This window comes from Trachypithecus francoisi, unplaced genomic scaffold (genome assembly GCF_009764315.1).
Source record: "Trachypithecus francoisi isolate TF-2019V2 unplaced genomic scaffold, Tfra_2.0 Lachesis_group6, whole genome shotgun sequence".
NCBI lineage: Eukaryota > Metazoa > Chordata > Mammalia > Primates > Cercopithecidae > Trachypithecus > Trachypithecus francoisi.
Window position 1 is genome coordinate 105,313,246 of NW_022681471.1, and position 13,554 is coordinate 105,326,799.

The 13,554-nt window shown below is 36.4% G+C and overlaps 1 protein-coding gene across 1 annotated transcript in view; it reads left to right on the plus strand.

Moving 5' to 3' along the window:
* Nucleotides 1-13,554, plus strand: part of DMD (dystrophin) — a 2,224,438-nt gene that overhangs the window by 740,189 nt on the left and 1,470,695 nt on the right.

The window sequence follows — 13,554 nt, forward strand, 5'->3', positions numbered from 1 at the left end:
GAAAATCAGTTCATTTTCTTCTTCTAATGAGTCCCATGACTGACTGTATTTGGTTAAAAATGAAAACAAGCAAACGTAACAGCTGAGACTTGAGTGAACAAGTTTAAGAACAGAGAAGGAAAATATCAGTAGATTTTTATTTAGATGTATGTTGCTTGGTAATTTTAACTGATCAACATAACAGCATATTCATGTTAAATAAAATTTGTGATCTAAATATCTCCTCCTAGTTATGTAAGTTCCTCCTAGAAACTGTATTATCACTCTTTCATTTTAATAAGCTGATGCAAGAGCTATACTTTAAATGGTCTCATTTCATAATTATATATCAAGCTTACCTCACTTTAGATCATCTGATAACATACACTGATTAATCAGAAATAATTTAAACGTTTAAAAATTAAGGGTATGATTTTTAATTTTGGTAAGTAAAACTACATGCAGGATTTAAATGATCATGTGACTAGTGACAATAATAGTTTTCTAGGTTATTTCCCTCATAGTTCTAATTTTTGGAGGCATGTAGAAAAATCAGGACATATAGTAGGTGCTTAATAAATATTAATTGACCAAATTCTATTTAGCAAAGCAAAATTAAGGCAGTCATGGAGGTAATGACATTGGTAATTTTGGTGTGAAAATAATTAGTAATCCTTCTGAAGGAAAATGCTGACTTTGGCAGATACCAGGGAACACTGGGGATAGGGGTGTGATTTGAGACATTCCTTTTTGGTTGACTGTATTGATCAAATTTTATGCTACCCATTTGTTCTACCAGTAAAGATATGGTCTAACTGATATGTCATTAGGGCTCAAGTTTGGGTCATAACTGGGATGACTACTTAAAATGACCATAGCTCTGTTTCCCCATTAAATAAAACAATTTATGAAATTACTTTGAAAAAAAAGGCTCAAATATTCTGACTTATCTGTTTGTTCCTTTTTTGTCTTTCAAGGAACAAATTGCATAATATTTATTTTCTGTGTTTGTGCAAATTACGAGATAAGCTAGACACATATTAAGTGCCTGAAGTACCTCTTCAGGTGTATTTCAGAGGGACTACTACCCTAAATCATTAATAGCTCCTTTAGCATAGAGCCCAAAACTACAGTTCACTGGTGTAGCTCATGAAGCTGAAAGACAAATGAAGCTTTCTGTAAATGAAGATTCCAAGAATTATTGCATTAAAACTCTTAAATTTATAAGTCCAGAATCGTCCTTCCCAGCTTAGGCTATGGAGATACAATAAATCTCACGGCAATGTAAGACACATACATTCTTGCCTTTTTTGTAGAAAGGAAAATGAGAGCTGAATCAGTGTACTTCATTTAGGACCTCATGTAAATGACTGTTCCTCTTCACCACATATAGTTTCCTCAAAAATTAAGATAAATATAATCACTCTTATATAATACCATATTATTATGCCACTAATAAAAATAGATATATTATAAATATGTGTATATATTTATAAATTTGATATATGCTTACAGTGAAAACATTTGACATATATTCATAGTGTAGAAATATGTGGAATAGCATAAGCATAGCTATTATATATTTTAAAAATTCTGTGAACTGTATTTTACATGTATCTATACTGGTACATGCATAGCAAACTGAATTTTCTACTTAAAATAATTTGCCCTGAGATTAAATTACTTTTTAAAAATCTAGAATAATTTTGTAACTCATCAGTTTGCTTTTAGAATGAAATTCCAAGATGGAAAAAATAATTTCTCGTAACTTAAATTTTACTTCAGTTTTGACCTGAAATGGTACATCTGACATATTTCCAAATGATTTTTGTCTGTTTCTAAATATCTGTGAAGCAATGAAGATTTAACATCACTAAGTAATGCAGAAAACAAAATCTATTTGTCCTAAAGGCAATTTCTTGAAGGAATTGAAGACATATGCCGAGAAGACAGGGTATGGTGTTAAGGTTGTTGAAAGTATAAAATTTACCATGGTTACAATGTAGAAGCGACCCTCATTTGATGGTGCAAAGTGTCTTTAAAAATCGGTTGTATGTCCTGGAAACAGTATGTCTACTAACAGATGTATAGTTTTTCAGTGTCACATACAAGTTTTATGATGAATTGGAAGATAATTTTCGTTTTGACTATGTTTTATCAAATGTGAAGAGTTGCATGCAGAATTTTAAAACAGTTAATATTAACCATATCATTAATTTTACAGCAATAATTTATATATTAAGAGTTTATAGACAGTAAGAGATTCTTACTAATTTATTTGGAATTTTTAACCAAAGAAAGGAGTTGGCCAAATTGCTTGCCTACTTTAAAACTATACATGGACATTTTCCTTATGGATGTTCCAGTTCTTTTGGTCAGAGTAGAAGTGATCTTTCACGATCATAGACTAAAAAGAGAAGCTACTAAAAGGAGAGTGCTAACTAAAAAAAAAAATCATGTTTCTGGCATTTTGGGATGAAATTTTGGTATAATTTTTAACTGATTTATCTCTATCTTAGCTGTATTTTTTTGTTTGAACTAACATTAAAATTAATTTACTGTTCTTATGTCAACATTAATTGCTTGGATAAATATGACAGAATATTGGATGGTGCAAAGTACCTCTTTTTACTAAAGACTTTTTTGGATAGCTATAATTTTCATGCGGCTTATCGTCAATATGTAAGATTAGGATCATAACCCTGGTCTCAGGAAGCTGTTAACTTAATGAGGGCAAGTGAAAGGCTAGATCAGGTAGCCAGTGATGTATTTATATATCTTGTAGCTGTGTATATTGAAGAGGGAGTTTCCAAATTCTTCGTCTTACTTTTAACAAAGATGGGATGATATAACTTATTTAAGGTTTATTTTTTCATTTCTTAATTTAAATACAAAATGTAGATAATTTAGAAATTAGAAAAATTTAGCCATTAAATACAGTAAGTAATCTTTCTAATGCTTTAATAATATCGCTAACTAATAATGGTTTTCTAAGATTTTAATTTGAACAGTCTTTAAACGTATGCTTATCAAGACCAAGGCCTTTCAGTCTATTACTGAGATTGTGGAGTTTTAGGACAACCTAGAACTAAAATAATATACATATGATTATACCTAAACGTATGTCTATTTTTATCTATTTAGGATTAGATGTAATCCTTTCTGTAAAATAGTATTCTTGCATGAGTACATACAGTCTCATCAATCAGGTATAACACAGAAAGCCTAGTTTAGATAAACTGATTTTCCATATTAATACTGAAATTAGCAAAATATGGTCATATCACAACATTCATTTGAAAACATATTTAGGCATAGCTCAGGTTCTCATTCTTTAGTCTATAAGATGCTTTCACCGTAATTTCTAGAGAAGATAGTATAATTATCTAATAAGATTAGTTGTGTTTTCTACATTAAATTGTGGTTTATTTTCAATTCCTATTTGTAGTTTTCTGTGTGTTAATTAAGAGTCTAAAGACAATCACATTAAGGACATGTTTAAATAAAAGTGGTAATTATTAGTATTAGACTAAAGAACATCTCAAAACTATCATTCCCTCAGTACTAGATTATAGTGTTTAAGGTGATACCTAATAATAAGTATGCTAACTGTTGTAATTAAATGGCACAGAATAACACTGACGAGGGCTCTTCTTATCTATAACATTAACCAAGTAACTGTCTTTTATTTCTTGTATTTTGATTCATAGCTCATTAGATAATTTCACATGAATTATGTTATTTGAGGTGGGCAACCACGTTTTGTCAGATGGGTGAGAGTTTGGCTCATCTCAAAGCTAAAACTCTCATGATCAGTGGAAAGGTTTTCAGTAACAGCAGCTCTTCTAATCATATATTTTAAGGGCAAGACATATTGCAAATAGTCTGTATACAAATGTGGCTTGGAGATTGTACCATTTGTAGTAGCCCAGTCCCTCCATCATGAATGAGTAGCCTTTCACAGTTGCATATATATTTCCTCTTCTCTTATTCCTTTCTCAGTACTGGGCAGTTTGATTTATATTTCTTCTTTCTCCACATGACACTCAGTATAATGCTCTACACAGAGTTCACATTCAATAAATGTTGTTAATTGACAGGCACATTTTTATTGGTTTAACTTTGATCTCCAAAAGGAAGAGCCTCTGTGGGTGTGTGTGCGCATGGCGGGCATGTGCAGGTGAACTTCCATGTGCAGATGTGTGTGTGTGTCCATGTGTGTGAAAGGAGGAGACTGTTGTCACTGTTGTTGTGGGAAATGAGTGGTAAAAACAAATATGAGTAAAAATCTGACTTTTTTCTAATTTTATGATGTTTGAAAATAAAAAAAAGCCAAAGGGCTATATTAGTAAAATTTGTATTGCCCTCACTAGGGATATTTCTTTCATATATACCATTAATTTTTAAAAGCTATTGCTTTAAGTCAGTGTGGTCACAGAAGCCTCTAAAATTTAGCCTCAGAAGTTGTCTTCAAGGGTTTTGAATATATCTCTATTACATTTTAGGCTATTATATTGAATGCTGAATGAACTTGTGATAACCCTCCCTTAAAGTGCAACAAAAATAGGAGACTGTTTATTAGCAGCTTTATTTGGAGTTTCTATTCCAAATATTCTTTTAATTCAAGAGCTCTGGAAACACTGGTTTTGCATTATTCTACCCTGGCTTCATGGCTAATGATGAATATAGTTGATGAGGAATACTTCACTTTAAGTGGCAGTTCTGAAGTACTTGCATGGAAGGTGGTGCACAATTAAAATTATTCTAACAGTCTGTTATGCACTGTACACAAGTAATAAAATTAATGGATGCACTTCAAGTAATGATCCATTTCCTCTGGGTGCAATATATTTATTCATAGACTATTTCAGGGGTTGTTTAGAATATGAGATGTGAATGGATTATGATCCATTATCCCTGAGATTCTAATGTGCTACAACAAAATGGTTTCCGTAAGTATGTTCATAATGCCTGGTGTGTTAGTATTTGTATTCTTAAATAGCTAACTCAAAATTAGAAAACAGATGCTCAGATGATTGATACCTAAAACTTTTCAGATACTTACACTTACAAACTCTTAAAAAACTTACAATTTTCCATCGAGCCAAGGAGCATAATTCTATGAAATACACATAAAACATTATATATAATAACAAAATTATTTTCTTGGAAATATTTTCTTGGAAAACACTTTGAAACCTTTTTTATTCTAGAAAGGTTTTAATGGTCTTAGAAAATCGACAGTAGTCCTGGCATCTAGATGGTCAATTAATTTACAAAGTTGAAGTAATAGCATTTCTAATTGTAAGAGAGATACATTAAGTAATGTGACATGTGACAGTGCTTCCCATCCCCTGCCCAAGTATTTTAAAGCAAATTTGATGCAAGAGAGATGGTGTGCTTGTTTGTATATGGCTTTTGGCTTCAGTGTACATTGGTCTCATAATTTTTATATTCATATAGAGTACATTATTGATTTGGTATTGAATGAGTTCATGAGTACAGTGTAGTTATTTTCTTTCTACTCCAAGCTGAGAATTCTATCAGATACTGCCAGTGGAGACATTTTCTAGAGGAGTTTATAGCTTAGAAGGACAGTTTATGCCCTTATTGAGCAAGCAGCATATTCACAATGAATTAATACAGTGTTTGCATACAAATCCTTCATAACACGACTTCTGATTATCTGTGGCCAACATTATGTCTTTTCTAGTAACAGTTAGAAATTTCTGCATTTTTAAAGAATTTTTGGTTTCTTTGTAACTTCAGTCTCAAATGATTATAAATGTGGCAGAATCCAGAATTCTCAAACTCTTTTTATTTTTATTTTAGTTAGAGACAGGGTCTTGCTCTGTTGCCCACGCTAGAATACAGTGATGCAATCATAGCTCACTGCAGCCTCGAACTCCTGGGCTCAAAGGATCCCTGGTTATTGGTAAAACTTCTTTAAGAAATGTATGAATACACCTTCTATATCCCATATTAGTCCTGTATTATATAAAATTAGGACTAATTTTAAAATAGTATTATGAACTTTTTATACATGGTCTGTTTCAGTCATTAAGAAGACTCCCTCTCCCCCTAATTTTTGCACAAGAGATCTGGTATCTTGTTTTCTGAATATTCTTTTTCATTTCCTCTATATGACATTGTCTAATATGTCTTTGTTGCTTAGTATGTGTGAGCGTCGTTATAAGTACGTTATATAGGTTAACTCAGAACTTTGATAAGTATCCTATGAGGTTGATTCTATTTTTAATCCTCATTTCATGGTTGAGGAAAATGAGATCCAGTGAAATTAAATAACTGAACCCATTTCACACATCTAGTAAGGAGCATCAAATTTGAACTCCCATCTCTTTCACATCAGAATTCTCACTGGTCATTTCTCTGCCTTTCTGCCTGCCTCCCCCTTTTTGCTATTATGGAAGTCGCTCTTTGATCTATCACTGCATTTTAATTGCCTGCATTCAGTTATAAATATCAGTGTTATGAATTTGTACAAAGTTGACTTTTCTTCATCATTTAAATTTCTTCTACAGTGATATATTGCAACATTTTTTGGGGACACAACACAGAGTTTTGTGTAAAGATCAACAATGACTCGTTAAAACCCATCCCTAGATTTTAATAGATACTGCAGAACCTATTGGTACTTCACTATAATTTTATCGTTTTCCAAATTAACATATCCATATTGAAAATCAACTTACAGTTTTATTTTTTCATTTGCTACAATTTGTATTGTTGACCTTTCTCAGGGACACAAAGTGATTTCTCTCTGGATTCCCTTCTCATTTAGACAAGTGTTAAATAAGACTCAATCTAGCATCAGTCTATTGATCCCTTTAATTTAGCGTTTCTTTTTTCACTATTTAATGGCTGGTTTATGTTGACTTTTCACCCTTCATGGACTTTTAACTACTTGTTCAAGTTCAACATATGCCAAAAATATTTCTCCTAAATATCTGATCATTTAGATCCGTGCCACATATTTTTGTTATTAATTAACATAATTTAAAAATTCTGTCCAGTATATTTTTTAATTATACCTTTTTATTTCCAGAAATGTTAAGGTTTTATCATAATACTTTTTACAAACAGAGTGCTCATACAATTGAAGTTTCTTATTCTTCTCTTATGCTTTTTACCAAATGTGGTCATTTTCTAACTACAGTTACTTAATGGTATCACTTAAAAAATATTTTGGTACAATCTTTGATCACTCCTCAAAATCCAACAATCAAAAACAGCATGTCATGCCACATGTGCAGTTGTCTCAATAAGACCAATTTCTTCCTGAAGTATTAGGAGGATATTAGAATATTTAGCTCCCGCAAACCACGGACTTCTTTTATAGTTAGATATGTGGAGCCATGTATATATTCTCTTTCTACATTCTATTATTTCAGTTGTATGTCATTAAAAATATATCGAGGAAGAAGGAGGGGAAAATAGTTGACAATAATATTTGCAAAGTTTGTCTCCTTTACCGCAATCCTGAGAAGCATTATGCTTTGAAATTAGTAAAGTTACAGTTGTGTTCCAAATGAATTGAGGGACATGGTTTGGCAACATTAATATCTTTATGGCAAATAGAACATTAGAATATCAGGGCAGAGGGAAGTGAAAGAGGATAAATAATATAGTTGTTGAATTCACATCTATATATATATATATATATTTTTTTTTTTTTTTTTTTTTTTTTTTTTTTGAGACGGAGTCTCGCTCTGTCGCCCAGGCTGGAGTGCAGTGGCCGGATCTCAGCTCACTGCAAGCTCCGCCTCCCGGGTTTACCCCATTCTCCCGCCTCAGCCTCCCGAGTAGCTGGGACTACAGGCGCCCACCACCTCGCCCGGCTAGTTTTTTGTAATTTTTTGTAGAGACGGGGTTTCACCGTGTTAGCCAGGATGGTCTCGATCTCCTGACCTCGTGATCCGCCCGTCTCGGCCTCCCAAAGTGCTGGGATTACAGGCTTGAGCCACCGCGCCCGGCCCACATCTATATTTTTTTTAGTCTTTAAAAAAGATAAAGTGGGAGGCATGTACAACTTAACGAAACCACAGGCCTTATGTTTCTAGAGATGCTCTTCAGACTTTTTAAGAACTTAGGTTCCCTTTAACTAAATTATATTACCAGAAAATTAAGTGAAATGAACATTTATAAGAGTAGATTATCTTAGGCAACCTACTCTTCTACTACCAACCTACTCTTCTACCTTTTAGGTATTTTAACCTAGAGAAAGAAACTTATAGTGAGTTCATGTTCTTTTGAGATCCCTGTAGGTAAATGAGAGACTATCAAACATTAAATATTCAGTATTTCAAAAGCATAAGAAAGTTACCAGTGCTAATGTAGCTATTTTTAAAAATGCATGATATCATATTTAATCTATTTTCTCTTTTATATTCTGTCATTAAGAAAACTACATAAGCTATAAATCTAAGAAAGTCTAAATTTTGTAAACTAACTTTAGAGAATTTGAATATTTTAACCCATAGCATAGCATGATATTGCCATGCTTTCATGCTATGTGTGGAATAATATGTAGTTGGATTGGCATTCATCATATATGAAAGGACATAGCATATTCCGTGGTACATAGTAGGTACTCCAGAATGGTAATGGTGACAATGATGTGCTTGTGTTTCCATTTTTCCCTTGATAAAGTTTTCTGGGTTTGGTATTACTATAGATGATTTTAAAACTGTCAGATGAACTTCTACATTTATAAGTTTAAAAAATGTTCATATTAGAAAGAGTATTTTTCCTAGTACTTGTTTTACTTACTTGGACTGTGGACAACCTGAGATGGAGTCTTGCTCTGTTGCCCAGGCTGGAGTGCAGTGGCGCAATGTCGGCTGACTGCAAACTCCACCTCCTGGGTTCACACCATTCTCCTGCCTCAGCCTCCTGAGTAGCTAGGATGACAGGTGCTTGCCACCACACCCGGCTAATTTTTTGTATTTTTAGTAGAGACGGAGTTTCACGGTGTTAGCCAGGATGGTCTTGATCTCCTGACCTCGTGATCCACCTGCCTCGACTTCCAAAAGTGCTGGGCTTATAGGCGTGAGCCACCACGCCCAGCTGACAGTCTGTTTATTTCTAGTCTTCTATAAATGAAATAAAGAATAGGTAATCTTGGATAATTTTTTTCCTCTTTTTAAAATGATGAAAATACTATTTAAACTAATTTCCAAGCCCATTTTAAAAATTAAAAATGGGAGGGGCGGAGCAAGATGGCCGAATAGGAGCAGCTCCAGTCTCCAACTCCCAGCGCGAGCGACACAGAAGACTGGTGATTTCTGCGTTTTCAACTGAGGTACTGGGGTCATCTCGCTAGGGAGTGCCGGACAATCGGTGCTGGTCAGCTGCTGCAGCCTGACCAGCGTGAGCTGAAGCAGGGCGAGGCATCGCCTCACCTGGAAGCGCAAGGGGGAAAGGAATCCCTTTTCCTAGCCAGGGGAACTGAGACACACAACACCTGGAAAATCGGGTAACTCCCACCCCAATACTGCGCTTTAAGGAAACAGGCACACCAGGAGAATATATCCCACACCTGGCCGGGAGGGTCCCACGCCCACGGAGCCTCCCTCACTGCTAACACAGCCGTCTGCGGCGATCTATCCGCAAGGCAGCAGCGAGGCTGGGGGAGGGGCGCCCGCCATTGCTGAGGCTTAAGTAGGTAAACAAAGCCGCTGGGAAGCTCGAACTGGGTGGAGCTCACAGCAGCTCAAGGAAGCCTGCCTGTCTCTGTAGACTCTACCTCTGCGGACAGCGCACAGCTGCAGCCCATTAGGGGAAAGAGCGGGGGCGGTGCAGACGCGAACGACTCTGTCTGACAGCTTTGGGGAGAGCCGTGGATCTCCTAACACGGAGGTTGAGATCGAGAAGGACAGACTGCCTGCTCAGGTGGGTCCCTGACCCCTGAGTAGCCTAGCTGGGAGACATCCCCCACTAGGGGCAGTCTGACACCCCACACCTCACAGGGTGGAGTCACCCCTGAGAGGAACTTCAAAGAAAGAATCAGACAGGTACACTCGCTGTTCAGCAATATTCTATCTTCGGCAACCTCTGCTGCTGATACCCAGGCAAACAGGGTCTGGAGTGGACCTCAAGCAATCTCCAACAGACCAACAGACAGTCCTTCTGACTGTCAGACAGAAAACTATCAAACAGGAAGGACACCTATACCAAAACCCCATCCGTACGTCACCATCATCAAAGTCCAGAGACAGATAAAACCACAAAGATGGGGAAGAAGCAGGGCGAAAAGAAAGCTGGAAATTCAAAAAATAAGAGCGCATCTCCCCCTGCAAAGGAGCGCAGCCCATCGCCAGCAACGGATCAAAGCTGGTCAGAGAATGACTTTGACGAGATGAGAGAAGAAGGCTTCACTCCATCAAACCTCTCAGAGCTAAAGGAGGAATTACGTACCCAGCGCAAAGAAACTAAAAATCTTGAAAAAAAAGTGGAAGAATTGACAGCTAGATTAATTAATGCAGAGAAGATCATAAACGAAATGACAGAGATGAAAACCATGACACGAGAAATACGTGACAAATGCACAAGCTTCAGTAACCGACTCGATCAACTGGAAGAAAGAGTATCAGCGATTGAGGATCAAATGAATGAAATGAAGCGAAGAGAAACCAAAAGAAAAAAGAAGAAAAAGAAATGAACAAAGCCTGCAAGAAGTATGGGATTATGTAAAAAGACCAAATCTACGTCTGATTGGGGTGCCTGAAAGTGAGGGGGAAAATGGAACCAAGTTGGAAAACACTCTTCAGGATATCATCCAGGAGAACTTCCCCAACCTAGTAGGGCAGGCCAACATTCAAATTCAGGAAATACAGAGAACGCCACAAAGATACTCCTCCAGAAGAGCAACTCCAAGACACATAATTGCCAGATTCACCAAAGTTGAAATGAAGGAAAAAATCTTAAGGGCAGCCAGAGAGAAAGGTCGGGTTACCCACAAAGGGAAGCCCATCAGATAACAGCAGACCTCTCGGCAGAAACTCTACAAGCCAGAAGAGAGTGGGGGCCAATATTCAACGTTCTTAAAGAAAAGAATTTTCAACCCAGAATTTCATATCCAGCCAAACTAAGCTCATCAGTGAAGGAGAAATAAAATCCTTTACAGATAAGCAAATGCTTAGAGATTTTGTCACCACCAGGCCTGCCTTACAAGAGACCCTGAAGGAAGCCCTAAACATGGAAAGGAACAAGCGGTACCAGCCATTGCAAAAACATGCCAAAATGTAAAGACCATCGAGGCTAGGAAGAAACTGCATCAACTAACGAGCAAAATAACCAGTTAATATCATAATGACAGGATCAAGTTCACACATAACAATATTAACCTTAAATGTCAATGGACTAAATGCTCCAATGAAAAGACACAGACTAGCAAACTGGATCAAGAGTCAAGACCCATCAGTCTGCTGTATTCAGGAGACCCATCTCACATGCAGAGACACATAGGCTCAAAATAAAGGGATGGAGGAAGATCTACCAAGTAAATGGAGAACAAAAAAAAGCAGGGGTTGCAATCCTAGTCTCTGATAAAACAGACTTTAAACCATCAAAGATCAAAAGAGACAAAGAAGGCCATTACATAATGGTAAAGGGATCAATTCAACAGGAAGAGCTAACTCTCCTAAATATATATGCACCCAATACAGGAGCACCCAGATTCATAAAGCAAGTCCTTAGAGACCTACAAAGAGACTTAGACTCCCATACAATAATAATGGGAGACTTCAACACTCCACTGTCAACATTAGACAGATCAACGAGACAGAAAGTTAACAAGGATATCCAGGAATTGAACTCATCTCTGCACCAAGCGGACCTAATAGACATCTATAAAACTCTCCACCCCAAATCAACAGAATATACATTCTTCTCAGCACCACATCGCACTTATTCCAAAATTGACCACATAATTGGAAGTAAAGCACTCCTCAGCAAATGTACAAGAACAGAAATTATAACAAACTGTCTCTCAGACCACAGTGCAATCAAACTAGAACTCAGGACTAAGAAACTCAATCAAAACCGCTCAACTACATGGAAACTGAACAACCTGCTCCTGAATGACTACTGGGTACATAACGAAATGAAAGCAGAAATAAAGATGTTCTTTGAAACCAATGAGAACAAAGATACAACATACCAGAATCTCTGGGACACATTTAAAGCAGTGTGTAGAGGGAAATTTATAGCACTAAATGCCCACAAGAGAAAGCAGGAGAGATCTAAAATTGACACTCTAACATCACAATTAAAAGAACTAGAGAGGCAAGAGCAAACACATTCAAAAGCTAGCAGAAGGCAAGAAATAACTAAGATCAGAGCAGAACTGAAGGAGATAGAGACACAAAAAACCTCCAAAAAATCAATGAATCCAGGAGTTGGTTTTTTGAAAAGATCCAAAATTGACAGACCGCTAGCTAGACTAATAAAGAAGAAAAGAGAGAGGAATCAAATAGACGCAATAAAAAATGATAAAGGGGATATCACCACCGACCCCACAGAAATACAAACTACCATCAGAGAATACTATAAACACCTCTACGCAAATCAACTAGAAAATCTAGAAGAAATGGATAATTCCTGGACACTTACACTCTCCAAGACTAAACCAGGAAGAAGTTGAATCCCTGAATAGACCAATAGCAGGCTCTGAAATTGAGGCAACAATTAATAGCCTACCCACCAAAAAAAGTCCAGGACCAGATGGATTCACAGCTGAATTCTACCAGAGGTACAAGGAGGAGCTGGTACCATTCCTTCTGAAACTATTTCAATCAATAGAAAAAGAGGGAATCCTCCCTAACTCTTTTTATGAGGCCAACATCATCCTGATACCAAAGCCTGGCAGAGACACAACAAAAAGAGAGAATTTTAGACCAATATCCCTGATGAACATCGATGCAAAAATCCTCAATAAAATACTGGCAAACCGGATTCAGCAGCACATCAAAAAGCTTATCCACCATGATCAAGTGGGCTTCATCCCTGGGATGCAAGGCTGGTTCAACATTCGCAAATCAATAAACGTAATCCAGCATATAAACAGAACCAAAGACAAGAACCACATGATTATCTCAATAGATGCAGAAAAGGCTTTTGACAAAATTCAACAGCCCTTTATGCTAAAAACGCTCAATAAATTTGGTATTGATGGAACGTACCTCAAAATAATAAGAGCTATTTATGACAAACCCACAGCTAATATCATACTGAATGGGCAAAAACTGGAAAAATTCCCTTTGAAAACTGGCACAAGACAGGGATGCCCTCTCTCACCACTCCTATTCAACATAGTGTTGGAAGTTCTGGCTAGGGCAATCAGGCAAGAGAAAGAAATCAAGGGTATCCAGTTAGGAAAAGAAGAAGTCAAATTGTCCCTGTTTGCAGATGACATGATTGTATATTTAAAACCCCATGTCTCAGCCCAAAATCTCCTTAAGCTGATAAGCAACTTCAGCAAAGTCTCAGGATACAAAATAATGTGCAAAAATCACAAGCATTCTTATACACCAGTAACAGACAAGCAGAGAGCCA